Below are 16490 nucleotides of genomic sequence, written 5' to 3'. Positions count from 1 at the left end.
TGCAAACAAGGCAAATGCTCTTTTGGGCTGCATTCATAGAAGCATAGCTTCCAAATCCCGGGAAGTACTAGTTCCCCTCTACTCAGCACTGGTAAGGCCTCATCTGGAGTACTGTGTCCAGTTCTGGGCACCACACTTTAAGAAGGATGCAGACAAACTGGAGAGGGTTCAGAGGAGGGCAACAAAGATGAACAGGGGACTGGAAACAAAGCCCTATGAAGAGAGACTGAAAGAATGGGGCATGTTTAGCCTTGAGAAGAGAAGACTGAGGGGAGATATGATAGCACTCTTCAAGTACTTGAAAGGTTGTCACAGAGAAGAAGGCCAGGATCTCTTCTCGATCATCCCAGAGTGCAGGACACGGAATAATGGGCTCAAGTTACAGGAAGCCAGATTCTGGCTGAACATCAGGAAAACCTTCCTGACTGTAAGAGCAATACGACAATGGAACCAATTACCTGGGGAGGTGGTGGGCTCTCCCACACTGGAGGCCTTCAAGACGAGGCTGGACAGCCATTTGTCAGGGATGCCCTGACTTGGATTCCTGCATTGAGCAGGGGGTTGGAATCAATGGCCTTGTAGGCCCCTTCCAACCCTACTATTCTATGATTCTATGAGAAGAACTTGTTATCCCAAAGAGGTAGATTGATGGAATCCATGCAGAACAGATAAAAGGAGGTTCTTCTTCACACAGCACATAGTTAAACTATGGCCTTCACTACAGCCAAATGTAGTGGTGGCCACCAACTTGGATGGCTTTAAAAGGGGATTAGAAAAATTCATGGAGAATAAGGTTATCAAAGGCCACTAGTCATGATGGCTATACATTATCTCCAGTATCAGAGGCAGTATGCCTCTGTTTTCCAGTTGCTGGGGAACGTGGGAAGGGGGGGTGCTCTCATACTCATGTCCTGCTTCTGGGCTTCCCATGGGCATCTGGCTGGCCAATGTGTGAACAGAATGCTGGACTAGATAGGCCTTTGGTTCAGGACTCCATGATTTATATTCAGGACTCCATGATTTATAGGTTGGGGTTCACAGCTTCCAAATCCCAAGCGTGTGGGAACTGGCAGCATTAATGCAATGGTGAGAAAAGTCACTGTGGACGTACTCCAAGGCACTCTTCTGTATCACCATCCCATCATGTTTAAGGATTGAGCATTTCCTCTTTCAGATTAATCCCTGGTTCTGTTGTCTAGTGATGGGAGCAAACAAAAAAAGGAGTACATAAATAACTGGACTGAGTGGAGAGAAACATTTAAATAGAAGGTGATTTTTCAGAGGGGTAGGATATGTTGAAATGGTTTCTTGAGTGGTTCAAAATATGTTCAGATTGTGACACAATGGCCTAATCCACAGTATGAGTTGCTGAATTCTGGATTGTCATGAAGTGTTTTGGGGTTGTGAACTCTGGGTTGTTTAAGCAATGGGTTGTTGTCACATGCAAACCAGAACTTTGGGTTGTTTATAGGTTGCTTCACCAGGCTATAGAAGGGGTGCGCAAGAGTGGTCAAAAAACGCAGCCACTCTACATGTCTGTGCTACAGTGCCACAAAGGCATTTAGGATACAGGGAGGAAGTGGGCAAAGGAGGGCAAAAAACAACCCAGGGATTGAGAAAACAAACCACAGTTTGTTCAATCATCTGCCAGAGAAACCTTGGGTAGGGCAACAAACCACGGGTTATATAAACCATGGATTAGCATAATGTGCAACCAGGCTAATGTCTCCTGAAAAGTCTTCTTGGAACCAGATAAAGTTGCTTTGGGGCAGGGGGATAAATCCCACCCAAGAGCTGCCAGTTGGTCAACGCTGATACAATAAAAAGTAAAATGACAAGTGTTCATATAATGAAGAGCTCTTCATTATAGTCACCTGCTAATATTATAATACATATCTAGGAAAATAATGGAGGTCTTTAACTGCCTATTTAGGATAAAGAGAATTTCTTGCCAGGGAACACCACAAGAGCACTTTAATTATCATCTCATAGAAGAAGCACCTGAAATGTACTGTGGATTGGTAACTCCCCTTCTCAGTATTTCTGTTTCTTCCCTTTACTTTCTATATGCAGAAATAAAACTCAGATCATGCAGTTGTTGTTTATTCAAACTATCAGGGATGTAAGTATGGGCTTCTTTAAGAAACAGGGCTGGCCTAAGACATTTTGCTGCCTGAACTGAAGGAAAAGCTGCCCCCCCCTACCCTGGCCAACCACACGCAGGGCTGTCTCAAGCTATTTTGGTGCCCTGAGAGAGGTACAATTTAGCTACCTCTCCCCTCACACTACTATTGTTTTTTCCTGAATAGCATGCAATGGATTCATGGGGGGAAAAAACACAAGTTTCCTGGGATACTGATATCTTCTATTTTTAATTTCTTCCTTTAACATGGAAACATGTCTAAGAACATAAGAAGAGCCATGCTGGATCAGACCAAGGGTTCATTTAGTCCAGCATTCTGTTCACACAGTGGCCAACCAGCTGTCGACCAGGAACCTACAAGTAGAACATGAGTGCTACAGCACCCTTCCACCCATTTTCCCAGCAACTGGTGTGCATAGGGTCACTGCCTCTGGTACTGGAGGTGGTACATAGCCATCAAGACTAGTAGCCATTGATAGCCTTTTCCTCCAGGAATTTGTCCAACCCCCTTTTAAAGCCATCCAGATTGTTGGCCATCACTACATCCTATGGTGATGTCAGGGTTGGATCGGAGCCCATAGAGCCCCAAAGCAGTTCTGATTCTGAGGAAGAGATAGAAACCGTGAGAGAGGAACCTGCGCACTGTTCAGAGGCGCCACCAGAGGGAGAGCCCCTCCCTGATCACATTCCTGTGAGTGGTAGCGACCCTGGCAGGCAGGGGGATGGACAACTGGAGTTTCAGGACACTAGGCACCGGCATAGGGACAAGCAGGAGATGGAGGGTGCCGAGAGGAGGCACTCAGTCTGCTTAGCGTGATGTCAACAGCTGCACCCCAATGCCCCATGGGAAAGGGGTGGAGTTTCGCCTCCTAGCCCTTAAGTTCAGAGGCTTCCCGCCTTTACCTCCAAACGGAGATCAACTGATTCACTAAGGCTAGAAACCCCAAGTAGGCAGCTCTCTTAAGTTTCCCTCATTAGGGTCCTGCAATTAGCATCTGTAAGCATCACTAGGTTGAATGGAAATAAAGCCTTGGAGAAGAGCCCTATCGTCTGTGTGTTGATTCTGGCTGCTAGAGGATTTCAGAAGGCAGCAAGGGTGCTCCTGACAGGTAGTGAGTTCCCTAGTTTAACTATGCACTGTGTGAAGAAGGACTTCCTTTTATCTGTCCTGAATCTTCCACCAATCAGCTTCATGGGATGACTCCACGTTCTAGTATTGTGAGAGAGGGAGAAATGTCCCCCTATCCACTTTCTCCACACCATGCATAATATCATGTCTCCCCTTACCCTCCTTTTTTCCAAACTAAACAATCCCAGCTGTTGTAGCCTTCCCTCATAGGGGAGATGCCCCAGCCCCTTGATCATTTTAGTTGCCCTTTTCTGCACTATGTCTCCATGTCCCTGTACTGTAAGGTGCTTAAAATATTTGTTTGGAACATAGTATATGCATCCTGTAAACCAGTGGTCTTCAACCTGTCCAGACCTGGGACTCACCTCTGATTCCCAACCTGCAACATTGCTGCCTCTCACACTAGGGAAAATATGGTGGTTCAAAATGGCACACAGCTGCAGCCTAAACAGGCCAAGGCAGCACTTTCCTTCTTTCCATGCCAAGCCTTACCTGGCCACTATTGCTGCTGCCTGCCTGGATGTTGGTTGGTACCTTGGATCTTTTGGCGGCCTAGGTGACCACCCAATTTGCCTCCCTGGAGAAACAGCCCTGGCCACACACCCTTTCCACATAAAGAAGCTGGCTGCACTGGCAGCTGACTCTTACGATGCTTCCAGACGGAGGGCTCCTAGTGCTACCAATCAAAAGGCCTTGTACAGCTATCCTGTCCCCCACCCCACCCCAATGGATTTTCTCTGGCAAAGATGGAAGAACCAGTTGCAAATGGATGTTCACCGCACAAAAAACCCAACATCAACCCACCCTACAGTGGTCAGAAGTGGAGTGAGCTGCTGTCTGAGGGGGCCATCAGTGGCTCAGTCAGGGGTGCAACTAGGTCTGGACCTTGGAGCCAAAGTCCAGGGGGCCCTGGGTCAGGGGGCCTCCAGATGGGAAGTGATGAGGTAGGGAGGTCAGAGAAATCTGCAACGGAACTGAATGAGTCCCTGCACTGCTGCTAGGTTTTATTCTGGTTGTATTGTTATACTGTGGTTTTAATGTTTTATATGTTTTATATCGTTTCATTGTGTGCTCTTTGGTTTTAATTTTTGTGAACTGCCCAGAGAGCTTCAGTTATTGGGCGGTATAGAAAAAAAAATGAGTTCAGATTTTTATGAATCCGAACCACGGATTCTGCGGCAGACCGGCTTTTCCCTATTGGGCATATTCCGTGGAGTTGAGGACCTCTTTTTTTTTTTTTTTTTGACTTCCCAGAATTTTATGTACATTTTGTCATAGAAAAATATGCATTAAAAAAACTGCCAAAATACACGTTTCCCCCATAGGCTAAAGCATAAAAATGCTCATTTTAGAGGAATTTGTGCATTTTTGCACGTGCGAATTTGCACAAATTCGGAAACTAAAATCCGATTCCGTCAATGGGTGGATGACAGAACGAAAGGCGCCCGAGAGTCCGTGAAACACAGATGGAACAATTTTACACAATCCCGACATCCCTGTGATGAGAGCAGCAGAAGCAAACTCCATTTTGTTCCTGTAGACATGATGGTGCTTTGATTTAAGTGGGTTTAAAACGCAAAACTGCACATGCTCAGAGAATTTCAAAAACAACAACCCAGGATTGGCGTGTAGTTTACTCATTCTAGCATTGCAGAATGTAGATGCAGCTGCGAAGCATGGCTGGGGTAGGGAGAAGAGGAATATGAGTTGTGTGCTTTACAAATGAAAATGGCTGCCTTGAGGGGACCCACATAAGAACATTAAGGCCAGAGTTTAAAATTAAGCCAGCTGAACCACTGCTTGCTCTGCTTGATAGAAGGACCAGCCCTGTAAAAACTATGATTCTCACAAGAGGCCAGAGGCACACAACTGGGGCCATAAGCTGCCCCAGTCTGTGTTGAGAATATTGCAACCTTATCTGCAGTTACTGGAAGGGGGCAGTGTTGCAGTTAGTTCGTTTATGGGATTTTGGCCACAGCTAGCCTTAGGATCTCTATAGCCTACAGTGTGGTTTCCTGTGATTTCTTCCTTTTGCTCCCCTCTCCACCCCCACCCCCGACTTCCACGATTGCTGGGAGCACGTGTGTTTGCTCGCTCTCTCCTGCCGGTGTAACAGAACACAAACTGGACTAAACAAACTTTTTTTAAAACTCTACACTATACCAGCATTTTATATGAAAGAATATTTGTGAGAAAAAACTATTTTACCTTTTCTTCACTAAAAAGGGTGCGGTCTCTTTTTACTAAGATAGCCTTGTGTGCATGTGGGTATTGATAAATGCTCATTTTGGTTTGCCTTTTGTTTTTTCTCTGCTAATTGCCTTTCTAACAAAAGGCATCATAATCCCATCACTCTGCTCTAAAGCATGGAGTAACTTTAGGGGGGGAAAACAAACAACAAACCAGAAGTCCTCACTTAAGATGAAGACAGACATAATATCCCAGAGAGCCTGCAAAGGCATCCCTGAGCCATGGGGGGAGCCCACCTTCCTCCTGGCTTCACAACTGAATGTCAGTCATGCATGCACACCAGAAAACTGAATGCTGGCACGGCTGTCGGTCTTCTCCCTTCCCCCATGCTTCAAGCAGGATGTCTACCATGGCGCTGTCAGGGCAGGAACTTGGAGAAGATGTTCAGGGTTCCACTCTGCAGAATGATACAAGGGGGCCACCAAACGTGGCAGGACCACATTTCCAAGTAAGTGAAGCAATACACATTGCCATCTAAAAAGGGGCACTCTGGACATAGGGAGGCCAAGTGTCCTACTTTACAAAGAACAGTCTTCTCTGTTTGAAGAACTGTCAGAGGACAGCACTTTATTTGAAGGTTGTCTTGTCCCAGCTTGGTTTAAAGGTAAAGGGCCATAAGAAGGGAAGAGCAAGGGCCTTGAAGTTGCCCATCAGCAGTTAGCTCCTGGCCTCCTGGCAGGCACACAGCTCACCTGGTCACAGTCTTCCCCACTATAGTGAGCTGCATTGTATTTCTAGCTATTATTGCTAAATTTGCATCTATACGTATAAACTAGCATATGCACAACTTTTTGCAATGCGTAAGTGGCCATCCTACCCGGAAGACTGTTAAGTCCAGTCCCTAAAATTATCTAGCTACAGAACTGGTGGTTTACCATTGTTAATCTTAAAAGCCCATCATGACAACTCATGCATTTTGGTTTGCCACCTTAGTAACGTAATACATTCTTCTTTAAGGATTTATTTTTTAAAACTGCAAAACCTCTCTGGGGATTTGGTGGGCAACTTCTTGGTGAATTTACAAGAAGCCAGTCACTCTGCATAGTGAACCATATTCATGATTCATTCACATTTGAACAATGGTTTGTTTATTCCTTTTTATTCCAGAGTTTGAGCCAGAAAAGAGAAGGTATGCTTCACAGCACCGGCGCTTCCGGAGCAGGCTCACTCCTTTTCAGATGCCACTCCTGTCTATAGCCTTCCTCACCTGGGTTCAGTTCACAATTGAACTATTTGTGGCCAGGTGTCCTACTTTACAGAGGACAGGTCTCTATATGAAGGTGTCCTCTATTTAAAAGACTGTCCTGTCCAAGTCCAGTTTAAAGATAAGGAACACACACACACACACACACACACAAAGCGGCAGCAGCAGCAGCATTTGCCATTTACCATCAATGTGCCATCTTTTTTTGGTGATGCATTTCTTCTTTTTTGGTGATGTGTAAGTGGCCACTCTACTGGAAATGCCAAACATGTATGTATCTGCCTGTGCTATAAGGGTAGTAATCTTAGACCTCTCATTTGAAAATAGAAAAACACTGTTTAAGGGTGCAATCCTATGAATGTTTAGACAGAAAAAAATCCTACAACTCCCAGCATGCCCCAGCCAGTCATACTCTCTCTAAGCTATGCAGCTAGGCCTGGACCATGGGACAAAATCCAGGGCCCTGCAGCCTGGGGAGAGGAAAATTACTGCCCAGAGAATGGCAGGTGATGAGAGCCTCAGAGCAGCAGAAACATTTATGAATTATGAGTGCATTACTTAGAATTTCATTTCCAGATAAGATCAATTCCAACTCATTACATAGGTCAAATGTTTCCTAATGGTAAGTTAGAAAAACATATTTGGCACAAATGTGGTGTGACTGTCCTATGAGTCAAATCATTTTAGTAAGTTTAGTTTATAAGTTTGCAACTCCAGTGGTTGCAATGAATAGAAGAGTTTGACAAGTTGTCTGATTACATCATTGAAGAACAGGAATTCATCTTACTCACTGTTACTTTTGCACTGAGGAATGGGAGGTCTGATGTCAAGTACAGCACTTTATCAAGAATGCACGTTTTCCTCCCTCTTTTGGGGGAAGCATTTTGAAACTGGCTAGAAACATGAGGGGCTGCTGTGCAGATTGTCTCCTTAAATTGGCAAAATGACCCCTCCTACTTCGTAAGTCAATTTGCAGGTTCTTTGCCCAACGAGGGAGAAGAATTGCGCTGTTACTCCACCGACAAAGTGTTAGCTAATCGACAGTTTAAAGGAGGTAAACTGCAGTGTGATTCCCTCCCTGGTCCTTGGCAAAGCATTTGCAAGCTGGCTGCTGGCTGGGGTGATTCGAGTTGTAATCCAATGCATCTGGAGGGAACCGGATTGGGGAAGGCTGCTCTAGCCACTACACTTGCAAGACTATGCTAACTGCCCTCTGGATCAGCTTTTTATGATTTCACCATTTTTTTAAAAAAGCCATATGAATTAGTACCATTCGCAATTGATATCTGACTTCTAAGAACAGTGTTTGGCTCTGAAATTAGTATTCAAATGTTGGTGCTGTAACTGTTTTCCATTCAGTACAAAACTACCATTGGATTCAGAAGGCTCTGTGATGGATTTACTTTTGTGTGCTACTGAGCAGGAAATCGGCACAGTCTGACACAATGGAGGCCCCTCCATTAATAGGAGGCTGTTCAGTTTACTTTCGGGTACAGATTCTTTTGTGCAGGCATCTCCAGCCTGGTGCCTTCTGGATGTCTTGGACCTCAGCTCCCATGAGCCCCAGCCAACATGGCCAATAGTCAGGGATGCTGGGAGTTGTAGTCCAAAACTTCTGGAGAGCACCAAGTTGGGGAAGGCTGATTTAGTGACTAGTTGAGACTGAAAGCAGTGCAAGCTGGTGGCCAGTGAGGCTGGTGGGGCAGAGGGTGAGACACAAGAGGTGGAGCCAAGGGGTCATGGTGTCTCTGGCCCGTAGAACTCCACCAGAAAACATTCCTTTGAGCCGACATTATTCTGCGCCACCAGCAGCAAGCTACTGTAGAGCATCCAGAATCTACCTCTTTACACAAGCATCCCCACCACTTTAAGACCATGAGTGCAAAGGGGAGAATTCACACAGCCACACAAAAGCACTTATTTGGACCCACATTCTCCTGTTTCAGCAACAACTACCATTGCACAGAAAATCAAGTGCCTTTAAGATCATGAGTGCAAAACAGTGGGGGAGAATCCACACAGCCACACAAAATACTGCTGCTGTCCTCAGAGCCATACAGAAAAGCAGTCTTTGGAATCCAGGAGTAACCCATTGCAAAAGGGACACTGCGTGAATCATCATCAGCATCCCAGAGGCACGCAAAGAAGCTATTTACTCTCCAAACCCCCTCAGGCAACAGCAGAAAGCAGTAGACTCAGTAAATAAGCACATTTTATAAATGCCTACTATAAATCCCTACTCTGAAGCCAAAAGAAGCCACTTACTCAGGATTAAGCATAGCTTGCAAGCTCTTATTGCATCAAAAATCCACCTGCCCCACAAGCAACCAGAGGCAGATTTTTTAAAAAGAAAGAATACCATTGCCAACCCAAGGAGGTTTAAATGGGGCTGGAAATTGCTCAAGCAATTACAACAGAGATTTACTGAAAAAAGCCCAATCCCTGCCCAACCCAGAAAGGAGATTAAGGGCGTAATCCTATTCAGATAGGTGGCCGCTTCCAAACTCAGAGGTGACTGCCTATCGATTACAGGGCAGGAGAAGCATGGAGGGAATCGCTCCCTCCGCGCTCCTCCTCCCCTGCATTTTTGGCTAGACAGCCAATTGAGGCTGTCTAGCTGTGGTAGGGCTGAGCGGGGGAGGAGGCTGCTGTACGACACATTGGATGTATCATACAGGCATTTCCACCCTCCCTGCCCTGGAATGCCTCTCAGAATGCCCCTTTTCAGCCACTCCATGCTCCTCTTGCAAGTGCAGAGGACAGGGCTGTTCTGCACTGCCTCCGAGGCAGCGTGAAAGTGGGGGGAGGTCAGTTTTCCAGGAATTGACCTTGGAGCGCAGGCTCTGAGGTTGGTTCCCGGAAAACAAGATATCCTACGGCCATCTAGCCTCTGTCTAGCAGCCATAGGATTGCTTTCTCCATCTCATACACTTGCCTCAAAGTCTCTCTCTCTCTCTCTCTCTCTCTCTCTCTATATATATATATATATATGGTTCACACACTCACCTCACACTCATATATATATATGTGTGTATATATGTATGTGTGTGTGTGTGTGTGTGTATATATGTATATATATATATATATATATGGCTCACACACTCACCTCTGCCTCTCCCCCAAGCAATTGTATTCCTCAAGTCTTCGTGGCTTTGCTGCTTTAAATAAATAATAGGCCAGAGAGAGGCTTTTCCTCTCACATCCATCCAGCCTTAAATTCTTTTTAAACAACCCTGAGTCTCAGAGGAGCCCTCCAGGAAGGAACCCTTTCTCTCCCATGTGCGTGTGTGTGTGTGTGTGTGTGTGTATATATACAGTCAGGGCTAGAAATATTGGAACAAGGATAACTGTTTTGGCAGTTGGCCTCTGTACACCACCACATTGAAGTTGAAAGGAAACACACCCAGATGGGAGCGAAGTCAGGACTTGCAGCTGTAATTCAAGGGGTTTGACAAAAGTGGGGCACTAACCATTCAGGAAGGACAGCCAGTGGCATACACACACACCCATCGTTGGTGGCCCGTAAGTAATGGAACAAACCAACATCATTTCAAACTTAAGGATTGCCTTTAATACCTGGATGAAAATCCTTTGCAGTCAATGACTGCCCGAAGTCTGGAACCCATGGACATGACCAAATGCTGAGTTTCCTCCCTCGAGATGCTTTGCCAGGCCTTTACTGCTGCTTCCTTCAGCTGCTGCTTGTTTGTGGGTCTTTCTGCCTTCAGTCTTGTCTTCAGTAAGTGAAAAGCATGCTCTATTGGGTGGAGATCAGGTGAGTGACTTGGCCATTGAACACCATTCCACTTCTTTGCCTGGAGAAACTCTTGGGTAGCTTTTGCTGTATGTTTTGGGTCATTATCCATCTGCAATATGAAGCGGCGTCTTATCAGTTTGGCAGCATTCGGCTGAATCTGAGCAGAAAGTATAGCCCTATACACTTCAGAATTCATCCTGCTGCTTTTATCAGGAGTCAGGTCATCAATAAACACCAGTGACCCAGTTCCATTGGCAGCCATACATGCCCATGCCATAACACTGCCTCCACCATGTTTGACGGATGATGTGGTATGCTTTGGATCATGAGCTGTTCCTTTCCTTCTCCATACTTTTCTCTTCCCATCATTCTGGTACAAGTTAATCTTGGTTTCATCAGTCCAAAGAATCTTATTCCAGAACTGGGCAGGCTTTTTAAGGTGTTTGCTGGCAAAGGCTAATCTGGCCTTTCTGTTCTTGACCGTTACCAGTGGTTTGCACCTTGTTGTGAAACCTCTGTATTTACATTCATAAAGCTGTCTCTTGACTGTAGATGTTGACAATGACATGCCTACCTCTGCAAGAGCGTGCTTGACCTGGCTAGATGTTGTGGAAGGGTTCCTCTTCACCATGAGCAGAATTCTGCGGTCATCCACTTTAGTTGTCTTCCGTGGTCTGCCAGGCCTTTTGCTGTTGCTGAGCTTGCCAGTTGATTCCTTCTTCAGGATGTTCCAAACTGTTGTATTGGCCACTCCCACTGTTTTTGCTGTCTCTCTGATGGGTTTATTTTGTTTCCTCAGCCTAATGATGGCCTCCTTCACTCCCATGGACACCTCTTTGGACCTCATGCTGGGAGTTCCAATGAACGGCTACCAAATGCAAATGTAACACTCAGAACCACCTCCAGGCCTTTTATCTGCTTGATTGGTCATGGGGTACCCAGGAAACAGGCCACACCTGGCCATGCAGCTGCTTGTCAGCCATTCATTCCATTACTTATGGGCCACCAATGATGAAGGTGTGTGTATGCCACTGGCTGTCCTTCCTGAATGGTAGTGCCCCACTTTTGTCAAACCCCTTGAATTACAGCTGCAAGTCCTGTCTTTGCTCCCATCTGGGTGTGTTTCCTTTCAACTTCAATGTGGTGGTGTAGCAAGGCCAACTGCCAAAACAGTTATCCTTGTTCCAATATTTCTGGCCCTGACTGTATATATGGCTCACACACTCGCCTCTGCCCCTCTCTCTCTCTCCCTCTCTCCCTCTCCCCCCCCCCCAAGCAATTGTATTCCTCAAGTCTTCATGGCTTTGCTGCTTTAAATAAATAATAGACCAGGGAGAGGCTTTTCCTCTCACATCCATCCAGCCTTAAATTCTTTTTAAACAACCCTGAGTTTCAGAAGAGCCCTCCAGGAAGGAACCCTCTCTCTCTCTTTTTTTCTGGTGGTGTATGCAAGCACACTTAGCAAACTATTCTGGCTGAGAGATTCTGGGAGTTGTACTCCACCATGTCTGAAGGGCACTAGGTTGGGGAAGACTGCCATATCTAGACAGGTCCACTTTACACCTTCTTTGTTAAGTCTTAGGCACCAAGTCAAGACCCTTCTAGTATTTGCCTGAGGGTTTTGTTCAATTAACAGGGATTTTGACTTTCTGTGCTGAGAACTTTTATATAGGCCATGCACTTCCTCTTGTTAGATGGAAGTCCCAAGGTCTAATGTGTAAGATCCAGTGGAATAATGGAGGTAGCATAGAGCCATCAAGACTATCAGCCATTGATAGCCTTCTCCTCCAGGAATTTGTCTAACCCCCTTTTAAATCCATCCAAATTGGTGGCCATCATTATGTCCTGTGGTAGCAAATTCCATAGTTTGACTATGTGCTGTGTGAAGAAGGGCTCTGTCCTTGATTTTGTCTCTTCTGTCGGTTCTGTATTGGCAGATGGCAGGTCAGGAGAAAAGGTTCGTTACACCACTTTTTCTTTACTGCCACAAACAGGTTCCCTCCTGTCTTGGGCAACTGGCATAATCCTAGGGTCTTATCAGAGTACACTTTAGGCACAGAGCCATTGGAAGTATCCAACTTTGTAAGTTCTCCATACCGGTCCATTGTCTCATAGTTTGGGCAGAGCCTGGTCACCACAGCAACCATTTCTCTGTCTTTCCCCTAATTTCAGAATCCAGAGGTCCAGGCTGAGAGAAATCTCTGCCCTCTCTTCCAACAGGAAACACTAAGTGTTTTTGTTTATGAGCGAAAGCAAAGATTTATTCCATTTTATCCCTAATCCCCAATAGGCCTCGTCGCCAGTATCGCTGGACTGCCAAAATAGGACCTGAATAATATCCCCAGTTGATTTTACCCCACTAGGGACAAGATACAAATAGACTTAACATATTGTTGCAACACTAACTTTTACCATAGTCAAAAGATTCACAGCAGAATCCTTTGTGAGTTTAGTCAGAAGTAAATTGTATTTTAGATTTATTTATTTAAACTCATTTTTAGGTTGCCCTTAAGGGTAGAACTTCTCAAGGTGGTGTACAAGATAAATACAATGTAAAACTATGCAAAACAAAAACAATAGAAAATCAAGAAATAAATATTCAGCAAAAATGCTATAAAACAACACCAATAAAACCCACAGCCCATGGCCTATGGAAATGCTATTGTGTTCAATGAGATCTACTGCCAAGAAAGTGTTCATAGGATTGCAGCCTTCATTAACATTTATACTTTCTTTGTGAATATCACCCTTTAGATATTCTAACAAAACTATTATAGAATCCTATTGGTAACCAAATATTTGATAACTGGTTTTTGAAAGCTTCACCACACTTTTTAAAAGTATTCTCCTTTTCCTGTGTATAAAATGGGGAATATTTATTTAGCAAATGTGATGTAGCTAAGACAATCTGTAATATTTTCATGACTGTGCAAAACCTTGAAGCTGAAAAGGACTTACCTTGATGGCTAAACGTTCTGCATCAACCTCAGGTCTTTAAGCCTGGCTGCTACATCTCCTTTGCAAATCAGGGCAATTTGCAGCAGAGTCATACAGTGACTACTTATGCATTGCCACAAAAGCGGAAATGCATCACCAACAAAGTGGACAAAAGTGGACAGTGATTTGCATAAAATTTGCCTATGCTAATTTATAGGTATAGATGCAAATTTAGAAATAATGACTATAATTTAAATAGAAATACATCTCACAAAAGTGGGGAAGACTGAGACCAGGTGACCTGTGAGCCTACCTCTTCAGTCTGCTGTCCAAGTACTAACTTGATGGGCAACTTTGTGGTCCCTGCTCTCCCTTCTTATGGTTCTTTATCTTTAAACAGGAATTTCCTGGACTGACTAGCCCTTCAAAGAGAGGATGCCTTCAAATAGAGGATTGTCCTCTGGAAGACCTTCAAATAGAGGACTGTCCTCTATAAAGTAGGACACATGGCCACCCTGAGCAGGGAAGTAGCAGGTGGGAGGATTGGTTTTCCCCTGCAACTCTCTCCTAGCTGCTCTTTTTTCACCCAGTAGGAGAAAAGAGGGGTCTGGCATCTGAACTGGAGGGAATGTAGCTGGTAGGAGGCAGTTGCAGGGGAAAACCCAGTGGGGGAAAAGCTTTCCTCCCACCTGCAGCTTCTCCTCAGTGGAGGCTGATGGCTCCTATTTCAAGGGGGTAGCGAATCCGCACTGGGTTTCAGTCAGAACCAGTCAGAACTCTAAAGGAGCAATCCAAGGTGCTGAAACCTATCCCCCAAATTGCTTCAGCACTGTGGATAACTCCTTTACCATTCTGACTGGTTCTGACTGAAACCCAGAGCAGATTCACCGCCCCACTGAACTAGAAGCCACCCGCCTCCGCTGCTTCTCCTACGCAAACTGCACTTTCCCCAGCCCAGTCTGCAGAATAGAAGGAGCAGCCTGGCTTTGAATACATGGTTGAGGTTACACATAGTTTTGGCCTTAGTTTTTGGAAATGTGTATAAATTCAGCTATGTTGTGAGACCTGAAAAATAAAACAAAACAGGCAGAACTACAACAAAGGGAAGTGATCACACAAGCTTACTGTCATGACTTTTAGTCATAACAAGGAATTATAGGTTGTGATAATGATAAATTAAAACAACATCACAAAAATGATCATCCATCATGATTACCATCTGCTGTATTCCTACCAGCACATCTTTGGTGGCTCTTTCCCATTATGCATCTCTTGGCACCAAGGCACCAACTGAAAACCAAGCTAAGTATTTGGTTCAAACGTCTCTATAGACAGGCCAGTCAAGCAGAATGTGGGGGAGAACTCCCTTCACTTTGCAGATATGGTTGTTTTTCATAGGGGCCTTTTCTGAAGTGTCCAGAGAGCAGCGGCAAAGAAAACGTTGTGGTCCAAACTAAAAATATAGTAGGCTCACTGAATGCATCACAGATTTTGAGTCTGCCAGAATTCAGCATTAGCCATGATTATTGCTGGCTAATGCTGCAATTAGCATGACATGGCTATATTTTACCACCAGGTCCAGAGACATATGCCAGCCTTCCTCAACCAGGTGCCCTTTTGGACTTTGGCTCCTTTCTCGAGTGGCCATGTGTCCTACCTTAGCCAGGACTGCCCTTTCTTTGGAGGTGTCCTGTATTTGAAGGGCTGTGTCAGTCCAAGTCTGGTGTAAAGATTACGGGAACAATCCTATGCATGTTTAGACAGAGAAAAGGCCTACAATTCCAAGCATTCCCCAGCCAGTATGGCTGACTGGCGAATGCTGGGAGTTGTAGGCCTTTTCTCTGTCTAAACATACATAGGATTGCTCCCTAAGACTCATAAGAAGCCAGGAAAGCAGGGGCCTTGGAGTTGCCCATCAAGACTGCTCAGCAAACTGAGCAGGCACACAGGCTACCTGTTCACACTCTTCCCTGTTATGGTAAGTATTGTCCTCCTATTTAAATTATAGTAATTATTTCTCAGTGTGCATGTATACATATAAATTAACATGTGCAGATTTATGTAAATCTCTGGCCTCTTTTGTCCTCTATTTTTGGTGATGCACGTCCACTTTTTGGCCGTGAGTACATGGCCACCCTGCTCCCACTGGCCCCAGCCAGCATGGCCAATGGTCAGCAATGCTGGGAGTTGTAGTCTGAAAGATCTGGAGGGCTCCAGGTTGGAGGAAGGCTGCAGTGTGACACTGAATATCAGTTCCTGGGAAGCTACAACGGGAGAAACCTATTTGTTGGAAGTGTGGGTGCAACTCAGCTAGCTTCAAAAGAAAAGAAAAAGACTGATGTGTATGCATGGAAAGGGAACAGATAGAGAGAGGACCTCTAGGCTTCCTAGACTATCCTCTGATCTGTGCTGACCTTCCCTCTAATGCTAAACTGATACCCTTAGGGTTGCTGACCCTACTTCCTTCTTCTTCATGCTCTTGCTTCTCAGAGAGAAGACATCTCTTTGGGTCTCGAGTTGGGGACCCTTCTATACAGCATGTACTTCCTGAAATAAATGCAGGCTTTCTTATCCCTTTGACCCAGAGTCTCCAGTGTGATTTATCCAGGGTAAAGCATGCTCCTTCAGCTAGGATTCCACACAGCTCAGCCCTCATCAGGCTCTCGCTGTTCTGCCAACATAATTGTATCAGATCCTGCTTTTGGGCATCCCAGAGGTATCTAGTTGGCCGCTTGGGAAGAAGGATGCTGGACTAGATGGATCTTTGGTCTGATCTGGTAGGACACTTCCTTTGCTTATGATTGAGATGTATATTCAGCCTAGATTTCTGTTTGTGGCTACTCCAAATTTTGCACTCCAAATTTCAACAGCAAATCTAATATAAGCATACTTTTTCCCCCTCCAGATGTATGTAATGTTTGGACTCTGGCAAGAATAAGAACATAAGAAGAGCCCTGCTGGGTCAGACCAAGGATCCATCTAGTCCAGCATTCCGTTCCCATAATGGCCAGCCAGCCGCCTGCAGGAAATCCACAAGTAGGATTGTGAATGCAATAACAACTGGTATACA

This window comes from Heloderma suspectum, chromosome 4 (assembly GCF_057233095.1).
Source record: "Heloderma suspectum isolate Gila_16-S chromosome 4, 16-S_ref, whole genome shotgun sequence".
In the NCBI taxonomy this organism is placed as follows: domain Eukaryota; kingdom Metazoa; phylum Chordata; class Lepidosauria; order Squamata; family Helodermatidae; genus Heloderma; species Heloderma suspectum.
Note: the sequence above shows the minus strand (reverse complement) of the source record.